This window comes from Cyprinus carpio, unplaced genomic scaffold, assembly GCF_018340385.1.
Source record: "Cyprinus carpio isolate SPL01 unplaced genomic scaffold, ASM1834038v1 S000006615, whole genome shotgun sequence".
Taxonomy (NCBI): Eukaryota; Metazoa; Chordata; class Actinopteri; order Cypriniformes; family Cyprinidae; genus Cyprinus; species Cyprinus carpio.
In genome coordinates this window covers 524,535-540,580 of record NW_024879254.1, presented here as the reverse complement: position 1 = coordinate 540,580, position 16,046 = coordinate 524,535, and the positions used below count along the sequence as shown (strand labels likewise).

At 33.8% G+C, this 16,046-nt stretch overlaps 1 pseudogene; it reads left to right on the top strand.

Moving 5' to 3' along the window:
- LOC109084660 overlaps positions 1–13,141 on the top strand; it is a 43,822-nt pseudogene extending 30,681 nt beyond the window's left edge.
- The last annotated feature ends 2,905 nt before the right edge of the window (positions 13,142–16,046 follow it).

Sequence of the window (16,046 nt, the reverse complement as noted above, 5' to 3'; positions counted from 1 at the left end):
TGCTCTTCGGCTGTTACAGCTTCTCTGGCTGATTTTCTGAGAGGTGTGAAGCATTCAAACACGGCACCCTCCATTAAGATTGAGAACTTCCCAAAGCTTCTTAGAGCTCAAGACAGACCTCACGGGCATGACAATCTTGCACTTCCTGGACGGGTTATTCTTGAAATCAAAAATGACTCAATATTGTTCCTGAATGCTTTGGATCCTCTCGTTTGACCTGTTGTTTCTGTTTTGTCGGAGTTTATTCATCCTGTGGTTGCCCTCAGCAACTCGTCTGGAAAGGTCTTCAGCGAGAAGGTTCTTCTGGTAGAGCTTCTTGCTTTCATAAACTAGTTACATAGTACTAGACTTCTGTCACAGCTAGATGGTTTGTTAGAATTATGACCCATGCAGCATCCTTATTAGAAGTACTGTGGTGGTTTGATTGCTATGATTGCTAAATGTACAGTAATAGGGTACAATACTTCATACTAATTTTTTATTTCATATTTTATTATCCTTTGATTTTCTAGTATTTGTTGTTGTTGTTTTTTATTTGATAATTTTATTATTTCGTTTATTTCCTAGATTTGCAATATTTTGTTTATGTTAATTGTTTTTATTTTATATCTGTTTTCTATTAATGATTTAATCATTTTATCTTTTTTTTTTATTTGGATTTTTATTCATTGCTATGATTGCTAAATGTACAGTGGAATATTTACAAAAAATTACTTCATACTAATGTTTTTATTTCATAATTTAGTATCCTTTGATTTCTATTATTTGTTGTTGTTGTTTTTGTTTGATAATTTATTATATTTCTGTTTAGTTTCTGGATTTTGCAATATTTGTTTTTATTTTTATTGTTTTTTAATTTATATCTGTTTTCTATTAATTTATTTAATCATTTATCTTTTTTATTTGGATTTTTATTCGGTAATGTTTTATTTGATCATATTTTTTATGGTATTTAGTTTGTGTTGTAAATTGTTTATATATTTTAGTTTTTGGACATTGTTAATGTTTTATTTTAATGTATTTACTCTATGTACTTTTTTATTTAATATTATTATTTCTTTATTTATTATTATTTGTTGTGTTGTGTTTTTGTTATATTTTGAGCCTATATAAAATTATTTATATATATATATATATATATATATATATCTGTGTATATATATATATATATATATGTATATATATATATACTCTCGTCATTTGATTATTAGTCTCTTATTACTAAAGAGATATTGATTTTTTCTTAAAAAAAAAAAAACCTACCATGACCATATATTATGTTAGAACAGTACTAAAGTAATACTATGATGATCCTGAAAAGTGCCTTGGAATACCAATTAAGTCAATCCTCTTTCTTGATGTTTTTAGGAGAAGGCAAAAGTAATGAACACTAATGTATTAATATATCTTGAATTTGTTTTCAGTTCAATGATGTTCCTGAATGTACCACGCGTCGAGGGTTGGAAGCTTTCCCAATCTGTTTCAAAGTGCAATGGCCAGCTTCCTCTGTATGGCATGACGATTGGGTAATGCTGTATTTGATTCCTTTTTGACTTGGATCAAACAATTGATTCTTCCTTTAGGTTTATCCATATATTATATAACTCTTTTCATTGGCGAGGTACCTTTGCAGTATACACCAACATTCCCTGTGATTTTTAGTGCACTCCTGACGGTTTGTTTTTGGCACGTTCCCACAGATCTCGCCTGTCCAAGCTCTCTGGTTTACGAATTGCACATTCACGACTGAAACAGGAGCTCTATTGTTCTGCAGGCCTGCAGCTTCCAGCTTCTCCCCAAAATTGCATATTGCATGTAAATGTAATTATCCAGAAACCCAGCATTTCAGATTGTTAAATTGTTGTCTGGATGAGGTTTTAATTGAAAAATAATGAATGCTTTGATTCCAGACCTCAATTTTTATTAGATATAGAGATTAATTTATGCAATAATTGGGCCTATTTTTCCTTCTTTTGACTTTGAGGTGGAATATGTTGTGTTTCTTCTTGTGAAATGCCCCCCCATAACAAAATCCCCACATGGTCAGCATGTTTTCTAACTGATGGGTTAATCTATCATGTTTGGTCTGTTTGTGTAGATCCGTGAGAAGGTGAGGATCAATGGGGCGTCCCACATTCCTTCACTCTGTTTGGACAGAGACAGTCCGTCGTGGTGGCTGCCAGGTAATTGAACATATTCACTAGCTAACATGTTCAGGGTTTAACTGGTTAATTATTAACATTGACATTTTGGCTTTATGCTTATCGGTGTCCATGCTGTCTTATGTCCTTGTCTGTCTGAGGAAAAGGGTTAAAATACTCACAAATGCATGTTCAATGTGCAAATGAAAAGATAACATAAGTTGGCCTACTTTCCTTTTTATTTTGTGTGCCGTGCTCAAAGAAACCCACGTGGGATCATCATGGGTGATTATATAAATTGTGAGAGAAAAGCAGTTCAAAGGAAATCACATTCAGTATCAGCGATTATAAAGAGTTATGCAATTGAATTGTTCTGTGATCTAGATGCAGTTGTATTGCAACATTACATAAAAGCTGTTTCAGAAACATTTACTGAAATGAGTTTGAGGAAAATCTATACTGAATGAATACAACAGCAGAAAAAAAAACAACAACTGGAAATACTACAAGATATTTAAATGGATATACCCATCATTAAATTCTGATAGTACAGACCACAGTTCAAGCCAAAAAAGTAACTACAAGCCTTTTAAAATACTACTACTAATAATAATAATAATATAGCAGCAGCAGTAGTAGCTGTAGTATTATATATGTAATAATATGAAGAATAATATTCATAATACTAATAACAATAATAATAGTTATGATTTATTGTTTGCTATTCTATTATATATTTACATAATGATATATTATTATTTATAATACTAACCTACTAATATGTAATAATAGTAAATAATTTTAACACAATTATTGTTTTTTACTATGATGTATAAAATAAATAATAATTGTACTACTAATTATAATCAGGATAATAATAAGACTTTTTTTGTTTTTAACAATAATAATTAATAGCAGAAGTATATTTAATAATATGAATAATAATATTAATATTACTAAATTCACCATAATGGTTGCATTTTATTTTTACCAGTACGTGTACTCCCCTTTTACATACCATGGTAAATATCTTGTACCTACAGGCAAGTGAGTGGTCACACAAGGTACTTACCTGGAAGTGTATGTACATGGTAACAGATAGAAACACGGCTGTATTAACATTTGTACATGCATGGTAATTAGTTTTGTACATACAGACAAGTCTGGGTAATAACGAGGTCACTTACAGGTGGTGCCAGTATATGGTAACTAAGACACATTACTATACTTACTAATAATATGTTCATGGCATGGTAAATATGTAGCACCTACAGAACAATGTGGTATTATGTGGTAACAAACAAGACACACACTGAACTTGCTATTTCGGGTACACTTGGTAAGTCCTAACCTTACTTAATAAAAAGAGGACTATTTTTCAGTTGCTTGTGTAGGACTTTTAATGCTAACTTGTCTCCCACAACAGTGCTTACAAAGTTTGAAGAACTGGTAATTCCTGTATAATATTTATGTGAAATGGTGCACTTGTTTTAACCGTCTCTATTTCCATTATGCTTCCTATGTATATGCTAACTCTGTAATGTACCTATTAGTTAATGCACAGAGTAAGTTATCGCGGTACTCAAGTTGGGGGGGTATGAAACATGGACCAAGGTACTTATTGAGTAATTGATGGTAGTTGCCATTGCAGTTTGGAACTTTGGGAAGTTGGTTGGGAACACGGTGGTAACTTTGCAGCACTGCATAGTGTTAATGCTTAGCAGGCACAGTCCTTTTACAAAGGGATTTAGACACATGATAATCAGTTGCAAGTGCTGATGAGTCCTGGTAGCTACTATATAATTCCAAAATGAACCTTGTCGACACTACCTATTATCTAGTTAATGTACGGCTCCAATCAAAAATCCCTACATTGGACCAATTATTTAAGAGAATCAGTGTTTGTCAAGATAAGTTCCACAGTTTACTGCAAAGGCTCTTACCCGAGTTGAGTCAATCTACACGCCCAGTACCTTTTGTCCTATTTTAGACCCCCAACTTAAGTACTGCACTGCATAACTTATTCTGTACATTACTAATAGGTAACTACACAAGTACGTACATTGGAAGTATAGGTATAGGACTGTAAATAAAGGCACCGATTTTACATAAACATTACACAGGAATTACCAGTTCTTCAAACTTTGTTAGACTTTACCATGTACCATTATACCATTAGTATATAGTAAATGGGTCTTATTAGTACCATATACTGCTGACACTACCTGTTAGTGACCGTTATTACTCACACTTGTTTGTAAGTGTATACATATTTTACCACGTGGTATACCAAGTAACAGGTAAGTGTCTTGTTTGTTACCCACATACATACCACATTTTTTCCGTAGGTGCTACTCATTTAACCGTGTACAATATGCATTATGTAGGCTTCACATTATCGTTTCTTACCATAATATACGGATACTGTAATGACGTGCCCTGTTTAAATACCTCACCTTGGGTCCGTAAGTACTACACATATTCACCATGTATACATTAGTAATTACAGTAACGTATCTAATGATTTTTACACATGTAACGGGCAATCTACCTCGTAAGTGACGCGTTATCATACCCAGACCTTGTCTGTAATGTACAAACTAATTACCATGCATGTTACGACTGTTACCTAGAGCCGTGATTTCTTTATTTGTTACCCCATGTACAAACACTTCAGGTAAGTACCCTTGTGTGACCACTTCTATTTGCCTGTAGGTACAAAGATATTTACCATGTATGTACCAGGGAGTACACGTACTGTAAAATATAAGTGCTTTCGGGCCATGGTTCAAATTATTACTTTACCCTGCCAGCATTTTCACTAGCCCTGCCACGCAAAATTTATAAATAAATAAAATAGTTCGCCATTATCATTGTTATTTTGATCTATGTGTACTTGATGTCTAATAACTAAACTTATATGACACCAATATTTTAGATATGAATTCAATTTTTAACAATTCTCGATTTCGATTTCAGTGCAAAACCTACTAGGCCTGACAAATATAAATTTCAATTCATTTATTAAAGACAGGTGAACAGTCAGGTAAATAGGAACAGATCGAACACAAATTAACAAGCACTAAGCTCAACTGAATATATAGAACAAAGATACAAATTAAATGAATTTTTACGATTTTATGTTTGTAGGTCGTCCAGGCTACAGAAATGCAACATAATCACAAACTGTAAAAATAACATTGCATTTTCCCTCCACTGTGTTTTCCACCTTGATCTTTTCATAGCCATTTTGAAATGAGTGGTAGGCTTGCTTGCTCGCATAGGCATGTGTGCTGACAGTGATACTGGGGTTAAGCCCCAACACTGGTTTACGTCACTTGCCCACCGCAGCCACCGACCCGCCCCACCGTTGTTGTTGATTTTTTTTGTAGTAATAAAAATCATTTAGTTCAGTAAAAGAACAGTACACTAGCCATGTAGCAATGTTTTGATTGTTAAATTAGATGGTAATAATTTCCCAAATCTTTAAAGCAAAAGACAGAATGGTCTGACTTTAAGCTTTGTGAAATTATGCTACATAACAGTCCTGCATGACACTGTAACTGCAGATGGGCTGAATGAGACCAGATATCACTCTCTGACAGCAGGTGGCCGCTCATTGGCAACAGCAGCGTTTACCTGGTCCTGCTGCGTACCACAAGCAGCGTGTGCTGTTGCATAATCACCACATACTTGGAAATGCATTCATACATTTACGAGCCAAGATAAAGAGGAAATGCCATGTAAACTTTTTTGAAAAACAGTCAGTTTCCCCTCAGAAACACCGTCTCCATATAAAATTCAATATTTAGGATTTTCGTTCCTATATTTCGCGGCAAAGTGAACATCGATCCTTGCTCTGTCTACTACTGTATTTCTCGCTCTTTGCATTCATCTTCAGCATCGCTAGCCTCTGTTTAATGGCCATTTACAGACTAGATATAATATTAACATAATATTTCCACACAAATGACATTTTGACAAAAAAATCATTGCGATGAGCGGGGAACAGGAGGTAGTTCGGAAATACAGCAAAAAATGGCCCCCTATCAGCTGCTCTACTCCACTGTTAGTTAATTAAATATAGGTTTGAAATGATAGATTAGCTCATTGTTAAAGCTAACGAAGTTACTCGCAAAAAGATGGGTATTTGTGATACACTTTTGTTATGTATTGTGTTTCATGGTCAAGTGCAAGAAAGATGTGGGAAAGAGACTTAACTACGGGTTCTCGGGCATCAGAGACGCGTTTCTCTTTTGCGCGCAGTTGTCTTACTGTGTGAACGAGTAGAAATGAGTACTGACCTTCACATTTTTAGTACATTTAACACAGCTGTGTATATCATCGGTCCTACTATGTGCTGTGCGTCCCATGCTCTCCTGCAGTAATAGTATCCTGTCTTAGAGCACTTTACATTGATCTAGTGCAGCTGCAGTACTAACATCCACGGTTTCCCCCGTCCACAGTTCCAAGCGTCTGAGATGGGGGAGAGGGAAACGTGGGTGTAGGACATCAAGATGGGGCCATTTGAACCATGGCAGAATTCAATGCAATGGCCCCTCGGCTGAGAGGATCCTGTCCAGCAGTCATTCAACTGACAGCAGTAAGTCACTGACCGTGTTTCATTATACTGCTATGACACAGGCCAGTGCTTACAAAGAGCTTCCATGACATAGTAATATATGTTGTATATGATAGTGGCTTTGAATGTTTTGTGTTGTCTAATGCAATGACATCCATATGTTTTTGAGTGTGTCATTAAGAGCAGTAGTGTAACAGTGTTGTGCACCGGATCCTTCAGCTTCATGTGTTCACAGGATTATCCCAGTCCCTGCAGTCCCTTCAGCAGCTCTTCTTCTTCGTTTCAGTCTGATACACACACATGGCGTTTTTTCTTCTGCTTTTAATTCACATCAGCTAAATCTTTTCTCCCTTTTTTTTTCATCATATTTGTTCCTGTCATCTAGACATGGAGTTTGAAGTCATTGTGAAGAATACTGTTTCCTCCTCTCCTGGTCTCCTCTCGTGACCTGATGCATGAACCTCACACCTGATTTCAGTGTATTGATAGATTGTATTGCCTGTCAATTGAAGTCAGAAAGATTTTCATAAGGTCAAATATTAGACACAGAGGAGACCGTCCTATCTTGCTTTATATTATTATGGTTGTCATTTTCTGTGAAATATTGCTTATTCATTTATTATTATTATTTATTATTATTTAGTATGTATTATTACATATATATGGCATACATTATTTATTTACTTTATTTATTGATATTTATTAATTTCATATATAAAATTATTATATTTTTTATTATCATTATTATTTTAATTTATTTTAGAATATATTTATATAAAGTTTTAATTTCTTTATTATTGTTATTTTAAATAAAACTCCTAAATAACCTTACAAAAATGCCATAATTGTAATTGTGGTAATACATACATGGTAATAATGGTAATTTACAACACTGGTAGTAGTTGGATACTTCCAAAAAAACTAAAAAATGCTATATAACAGATAATATAATAATAATATTAAATACATAATAAATAACAATAATAACGTATTAATCGAACAATGTAGTTTTGTTTATAACTATGGTATTAGCATGATAGTTATACGAGTACCATGTAAATGAATATTAGTACAGTGTATTACCATCACTGTACCCATAGTACACATCCAAAATATGAGAAATAAATCAGACAGTAATTACTATAGTACTTTGATATATGGCCTGATTACCATATTTATATCCCCCTGATATTGCCATGGGACTCTGCAGTACCTGGGGAAAAATATGATTTATAAACATCTAACCTATCGATATCACAAAACTTTCATTCTTTTCCTTTGTTAACTGGCTGCTCTTCCCCCTATTTCCCAGAATCCCCCGAGGATCTAAGCGCTGACCAGGAATCAGAAATGACCTGAGTGCCTCACGGACATCTCTCGAGCGGCAAACGCCTCACCGTGGTAACACCAACGGTTCACGTGTGCTGGCATCGCAACACCACGTGTCCCCATGGTGGATTTTTAGCGTAGCGTTAGAGGTACCGGAGCACATGCCTCCTGTTTCAGAGCGCTCCAGTCCTCTGTTTTGTGTTTAAAACCTTCCTCTCTTTCACTCTTTCTCCTCCTTCTGGGAACATGCGAAATGTTTTGTTCAAGGCGTCACTCTTAATTGGTCCCACATGAATTTGTGCACCATTCACATTTTTTACGATTATAAATCTGAAATGAAACATGTTAAATAAAGCAGAGAGTTTCACATTGGTACTGAAAGCATTAATCAGATTCAACCTCAACTTGAATGTGAAAATATCCACGTACAATTGTGCAAACACATGAAGCTGAATAAATAATTACAGAATTTACATTCCTGCAGGAAATCCAGTTCTTAATGAGTGTCTCATGTCTAATTATCCAGTTTCAAAGATCTACAAATCCTTAATACAGGATCCTTTTTTTTACTTTGAGAAGAGCACTGCATATTAAGTTAAATTTAGATTCTAAAAGAAATATGCATTTTATTATATTTTACAATTTTGTATTTTATATTTTACTAGGTACTAGTATTTCGTATATATACATTACTGTTAAAGTTTTGTGAGTCTGTGAGATTTTCAATGTTTTTGTGCATTAAAGTACTGCATAGCCATTTTATTTAAATCAAAAATACGTAAAAACAGTAATATTTTGAAATATTATTTACAATTGAAAATAGCTTGTTTTTCTATTGTACACAATATTAAACATATTTATTTCCTGTGATGCAAAGCTGAATTTTAATATGCTGATTTTGCTGCTCAAACATGCATTAATGATATTATCAATGTTATAAACAGTTGTGCTGCTTCATATTTTTATATCAAAAAAAAAAACAAACCCTTGATAGATTTTTATTTCAGGATTCTTTGATATATAGAAAGTTCATATATATATATATATATAAATATATATATATATATATTATATATATATATATATATATAATATTATTAATATTATTATTATTTTTTTTTTTTTTTACAAAATTACTGAACCTCAAGTTTTTCAAATATATGTAGTATTACCTTGTTTTAAAGGATTCTTTAGATGTTTTTAATGAACAGACTAATTCTAAACTCATTAAGTAAGTGGTTGTGCAGTGTTTTTTTGTGTTTTGTATTAGTTGATCTTGAACATTCAGGTTCCTGCTGTCGTCTTCCGTCGTGTTGGTTTCCCCTTCAGATCTCAGGGCCGTATCATCTTTCTTCCTCCGTTCGTTCGGATTCCTGTCCTGTCCTCAGTGTGTCTCTCATCGCATATCTCTCTCCTGTGTGTTCTCTTGCTGTTTCTCTGTCCTGTGCTGTGCTGTTGTTAGAGGACCCTAGAAGTCCAGTCATCGGTCAGGGCTCCCAGCTGCGGTTGCGGCCACCACTCAGGGCCCAGGGGCCCGTGTCTCTCTCTCTGGTGTGTTGGTAATCGTGTGTCCAAAGCCTCTGCTTTAGTTGACACCACCTGCAGGAATAGAAGGTAAAACATGGACGCCTGTATAACGTACCATTTCACTTACAATGATTTTGTCCTGTGAGCAGTATGTTAAAGTACAAGAAAAGCTAATTGAAATAAAGCTGGAATAAAACACACAAAACAAATCATTCTTTAAAATCTAAAAAAATGTTTTGACACTGCAACTAACTGAAAATTAGTTTTTAAGTATTTAAATTATTAATAACTGAAATACGAAATTAAATATCAGTATCACATATATATAATATCTATAAGCTGAATAATAAACTGCTAATATAGTTTTTTTAATTACAATTAATTTACTTTAAAAATAAATACTTAAATTACTAAACTCCTAACTGAAATAGAAGGAATTAAAAGTAAATACATATTGAAAAGATCTATATAAAAATAAAAAATTCCATTAAGTAGCACAATATTCATTCTTTTTTAATCATAATAATAATATGCTGTGTTATTTTTATATTCACTTTAAATTTACAGTTTTTATTAATTGTTTCTGAGAATAATAATAATAATAATAGTAGTAGTACTACTAATAATACAAAATAACAATAATGCACATAACAAAAATACTTCATATAAAACTAAAACCTATTTCAATGATTATATATACTACAATAATATATGAATAAACGTTAAAATAAACACTGCTTCAAATGACAGCAGTGGATTTTGATGTTCCTGGAGTTTATCAGCATTAAATGTCACACAGTCACATGAAATTTTTGTTCAGGTGAAAGAGGTTTGAGACGTTATATTACTTGCCCCTTAATTGAACAACCTGCTCGTAACTGAGCTGGACTTTCTAGATCTGTGCATATATAAATAACTAATATGGATGCATTTTTATCAATGCCAATTGGTTTGTTGTGTCCTCTGAACACTGACTGGTACTTTGGGTTGTGATGGTGTTTCAGTTCAGTGCCTTTCCTCTCTCTTGGAAGTTGTTGAATGTCTTTGAATGATCTTCAGTTTGTTCACTAACAGCACAGATGTGACGCTGTGTATTCAGTGTTTTAAAACCTGCTGCTTGAAGAGGACTTGAGGGACATTTATATAGGATGCGTTCCTGCATTTAAAACAGTTAGAATGGAGTTGAACTATTTAGACACTGCAACAAAAAATGCAGCAATCATACCATGAAATGCTGAATAAACTGAGATGCAGTTACATGGCCGAAGATGTCTGTCTGACGCATGTGTACCTAAACTAACAATTAAAAGGAGTCAGACAGTCCACACAAGAAACCTCCTGTTAATGAATCACTCTATTCTGTTTCAGATGTGGCAGTTTATCAATAGTAAAATTAAATGATATACTGCCAGTCTTATACCTTTGCTTTGTGCCAGGGTCCAAAATAATACAGCTGTACAAAAAAACAACACCTATTAAGAAATTACCTTTGGCAAATAAAAACCAATAACTGGCCTAATGACCCTTTTAGAAACTGCAAACTGCAATTTTTAAAATGTTAAAATTGTGATTTGCATCGAATGCATGATTTAAATCACAATATAAAGACTGACATCAGTGATGAGACAGTCAATATACTGATTACTAAATACTACTCAATACATACCAATCATTAATTGAGTATCATTGATGTACTGTTATAGTTTTTGTTAATATTTTGAATTAGATTTTTATATTTTCTGTTTTCACTTTAAATTCAAAGTGTGTGTTTTTTTATTATTAGTATATAGTATATATATACTATATATATAATAGATCTTATATATATATATATATGTATATATATATAGATATTAATATATATTTTACCAGATTTATACTTTGAAAAAAATGGGTAAAAAAATAAAAAAAGAAATAAATTAAAATAGATTATAATTAATCTATGATGTTGCTTTTAGACCCCAGTTGTATCTGAATCGTTTTCTCTCTGTTCTCTCTCTCTCTCTCCTCTCAAACTCTCTCTCTCTCTCTCTCTCTCCTCCTCTCTCTCCTCACTCTCTCTCTTGTCTTTATTGTTCATGAATCAGCTGGTCTGGAATCTTGCTGAAAATTGTTCAAAACCGAAAAAAGCCAACGGTTGGCAGAAGTTATGGGTGGTCTTCACCAACTTCAGTCTGTTCTTCTACAAAACACACCAGGTCAGAAATCTTCATAAAATATTACTATTAACATTCAATTATTTATTAATATTAAATATTTTCCGTGTTTTTCCCCACAATTTTGAATTGATTCTCTGAGCAGAATGTGAGTAATGTGGCAGGAGTCTTTTGGCCCGTATTTAATCTGAGAGTCTCTTTGCAGGATGAATATCCTCTGGCCAGCCTTCCTCTGCTGGTATACTCCCATCACCATTCCCTCGGAGTCTGAGAACATCCACAAGACTCACTTCTTCAAGCTCCATTTCAAATCACACCGTCTACTATTTCAATCTGAGAGCGAGTACACGTTTGAGAGGTACGGCGCAACAAGATAAAACCAAAATACGGACAGACTAGTGATACTAACAGCATATATACAGAAGGGTCCAACAAATAGCCATTTTCCAGAATAAAATTAGTTAATTTTTAAATGAGTAAATCAATTAATTAAATGAAATAAAAAAATTAATATATTTAATATATAGCTATATATCTATATATATATATATATATATAATATATATATATATATTCATTTATGTTTTGTTTTCCTTTAACACAAATATACTTATAGTTTATTTTTTGTAGTATGTTTCCATAGTAAAAATACTCTATTACAGAAAACATGCTACAAGTTACTACACGTAACATGCTAAAAGTACTTCTAAAAATAACTAAAAGTAGTAACATATTTTGTTACAGAAACATAATCCAAATATTGTTTAATGCATAGGTAGTGTGCCAAGTCAGTTTAATCACTGTTCATATTATTAATGAATTCTTTAACTGACACACACCGCGCACACACACATCCGTCGCACACAGAGAGCGGAGATCACACAGAAACATTCAGGAGCACAGAAAGCTTATTGTCAACACTTTGCCCCGTAACTTTTTAATTAGTAAAATAACTTTAATACTGAATCGCTACATTATATTTCTAGCAACAAGGAGGTAACTAAACTCACAGCTTCAGAGACGTGATAACGTGTGTGTGTTGTGTGTTATGATATGTATATATATATATATATATATATACTATAAATATATATATATATATATATATATATACTATCTATATATATAATATCTGTGTCTGTGTATGTAGATATCTTAATCTAATGTATGTGTAGACAGTCCACAAGAGTTGAGATGATTAAAACTTGATATTTCTTGTGGTCTATTCAGAACACTGGAAATTTAATCTCAAGTCCAGTTTGCATTGCATTATGGGACAGCTTTATTGTACTCCATGTTTGTTGATATGTTGTGTTGTAGGTGGATGGAGGTGATCCGCAGCGCCACCTGCTCTCCTCCATTCCCTAATCCGCTCACTGAGCCGCAAAGAGCCGCACGTCTACTGACCAAAGACCCGCGACAGTCCCGTCTGCCTGAACACACACACACACTTCAGTCGATCTCTATCAGGTCCCTCTCAACACACTAACAATGTTTCTTATGGAAGTTTTTTTGTGTGCTATATCGTTGTTTCACTTTATTGAAAAATTTAGAAGGCTTTGAATGGGTTTAGATGTGAAGTTTTGAAAGTACAGTAGCTACAGCGCGAATCTGGATTCAGTAGCCAGGAATACCCACATTCTCTAACATCAGGGCAAAGAGAACCACTTCCAGTTTTAGCAGTTCATTTTTAATGTACAAAAGACACAAATCCTTGTAATTAAACAACAGTCCCCTCGTTGCAAGAAAATGCACGGACAATTGTGTAAAACTCATTTTGTAAAATTTGTAAGAATGCTTTCAGGAATGTTGTATTGATTGAATGCGCAGTGGTTACTGTTTGATGCGAATGATTTATATGACTTTGAACTTTTTTTACTGATTGTGTATACGAGAGTGTTCTGTATATGGTTTATTGAATGCTTGAGTGACCGGGAGACTCCGTTATGTTGAATTTAATGTGACGTTTAATCTGAGAATTTGGTTTGACGAACAATTACACAGAATTTCTTCTGTTTGGGTTTGCAATGCATAGAGGCGCTAATGCCTGGCAGGTTGTCAGTGAAACATCTCTGGACTGTTTCTACAATGTAGTAAGACTACGCTTTTATTATCTTGACTTCTGGTCTGATGTTTTTAAATGGGTTTTGTCTACATCTCAGTGGAACAAACAAAAACAAAATCAAGTGCAGGTCACATATTTTCACTCCAGAATTGCTTGGAGAGAAAAAAAAAAAAAAAAAAAAAATTAGAATAAATTGTATTGTTCTTGTTTGCCTACCAAATTATGAGTTTATTTTTTTTTTTTTTTTTCACAATTTAAGGGTTTTCGTTTTGTTCCATTGCATGAGGTTTGCCCCTGAATTTTGTATTATTGTAAGTCAAACGCGCAGATATAAGTAACCATTGTTAGTTACAACATTGCTAGTTATGTTGTTTACAATACATTGCTTTTTGTGCAGAATAAAATTTCTTTCTTTCTATCTTTTTGTTTTTTTTTTCAGAAAACGATTTTCACTAATTTTGAGTATTTCATGAATTTGTTGGGGGTGAAATGACCTCGTGCGTCTCAGCTCACACCTGTAATGCATCTATGCACAGAGCGCTGGATTTGTATGTTTTAGGTTGTTTACGGCACATGCTGCCTCAAGCGTTTTTACCGCACTCAAACCAACCTTTTATTTTTTAGCATTTTAATTCTTTCTTAATGCGCATATATATATATAAAACAAACAAACAAACAAAAAAAAAAAAAAAACAATATTAATTATATGTTGGCAGAAATGTATGTTTGACACTGTGTGAATGTTTTCAGAATAAACAAATCCATATATATATATATATAGATGGTGCTAGTGCGTTTGTCACTTACATTTTGAAAAAACAAAAATGAAAAAAATGTAAACTATTCCGGGGGGGGGGGGGTTGGGATTATTGTAAAGTGCAATTTAGAAAAACTCATAATAAATGTTTCTACAAAGCATATGGACAAAGATACCTGATCTCTAGATATACAGCACTAGTGTGTTATGCTAGAGCACTACATTTATTCAAGATTGTGGGTCCATAATTTTTGGACATATTATAATAGATTGTACCTGGTGATCCTTTTACAGTTGACTCTATTGATGTCCCTTGAATGAATTTCCTTATAAATCTGTCCCTTTTTGAGCTCGGTGTACTTTTATATTATGGTATCACATATTTATATACCACAAGTTTAAATAAATGTCATCTGACACCACATTAACAATATATCCAAAATTAACACTTGCCGAAAGTGCCAATAAATTAAAAAAAAAGGGGTTTCTACAATTGAATAAAACGAAATGAGCTGTGATAAGTTGTGGTGGGTTTCCCTGAGAGCCATGAAGACACTAAAGACCAATAGTATATTTCCTAATTGTTGTCTCCCCTCTTTAACAACAACAACAAAAGTTTTTATTTAAAATAAAAACTAGTGTATTTCCTAATATTTGTTTCATGTCTTTAATGTATGGAATTTCTGATTTTTTTTTTAATAGTCACTTATATGCAAGGGAATAATTAGCTAAATCTCTTTGTCATAAGATCAAAATATATTTATGCATAAAAAAATAATAATTTTGTAAACATCTGAATGGAAAGTGACGACACTGGCAGGTGTGGTAAATGTGAAATTTTTGGACCCTGTTAACTGATACCAGGACAGTGCTTTACTTAGGCTTCGGTCTCACGTAGATACATATTCCAGTCCATGATCACCTTTCAAGATCATAACTCTTTGCTATGTTGGGTTTTGAGCCACCAGGTTGGTATGTAGTCTGCTGTACACAAATGTCTCCACAACGCCCAGGCTTCAGTGTGTTTTCCTTCACCGCCCCATCCTGCAATCAACACCAGCTGGACTGCAGGCTAGTACATCTCTGACAGCCTTCGTACTGTCCAGGGAAGTGGTGATCTGCTGGTCCACGCCAGAATTTCACCGTGGATTACCGCCTGACCATTCCGGGCACGCTCAGCAAGAAGGGGATATTGTCGCTGGTGGCGATCACGAAGCGGGTATCGCTCACGGTTCGAAAGTGAGCCAGGAACTGTCCGGCCGCTGGCAGCATCCAGCATCTTGAAGTTGGGCTGGCCTTTCTTCAGCGCAAGGTCGTAGATCGAAGACAAGATACATAATGAACGGCGGGAAAGATGAGCAATTAACAATGATCTGTGGTGAAGAAGAGAAATCATCTTCCTGATCAACTCACTGACAATCAGCTGTCTTTTTGACCGGTTTTCATCCAGAGGTAAGTTGGAAAAAGGTCAATAAACTGAATTTGACGT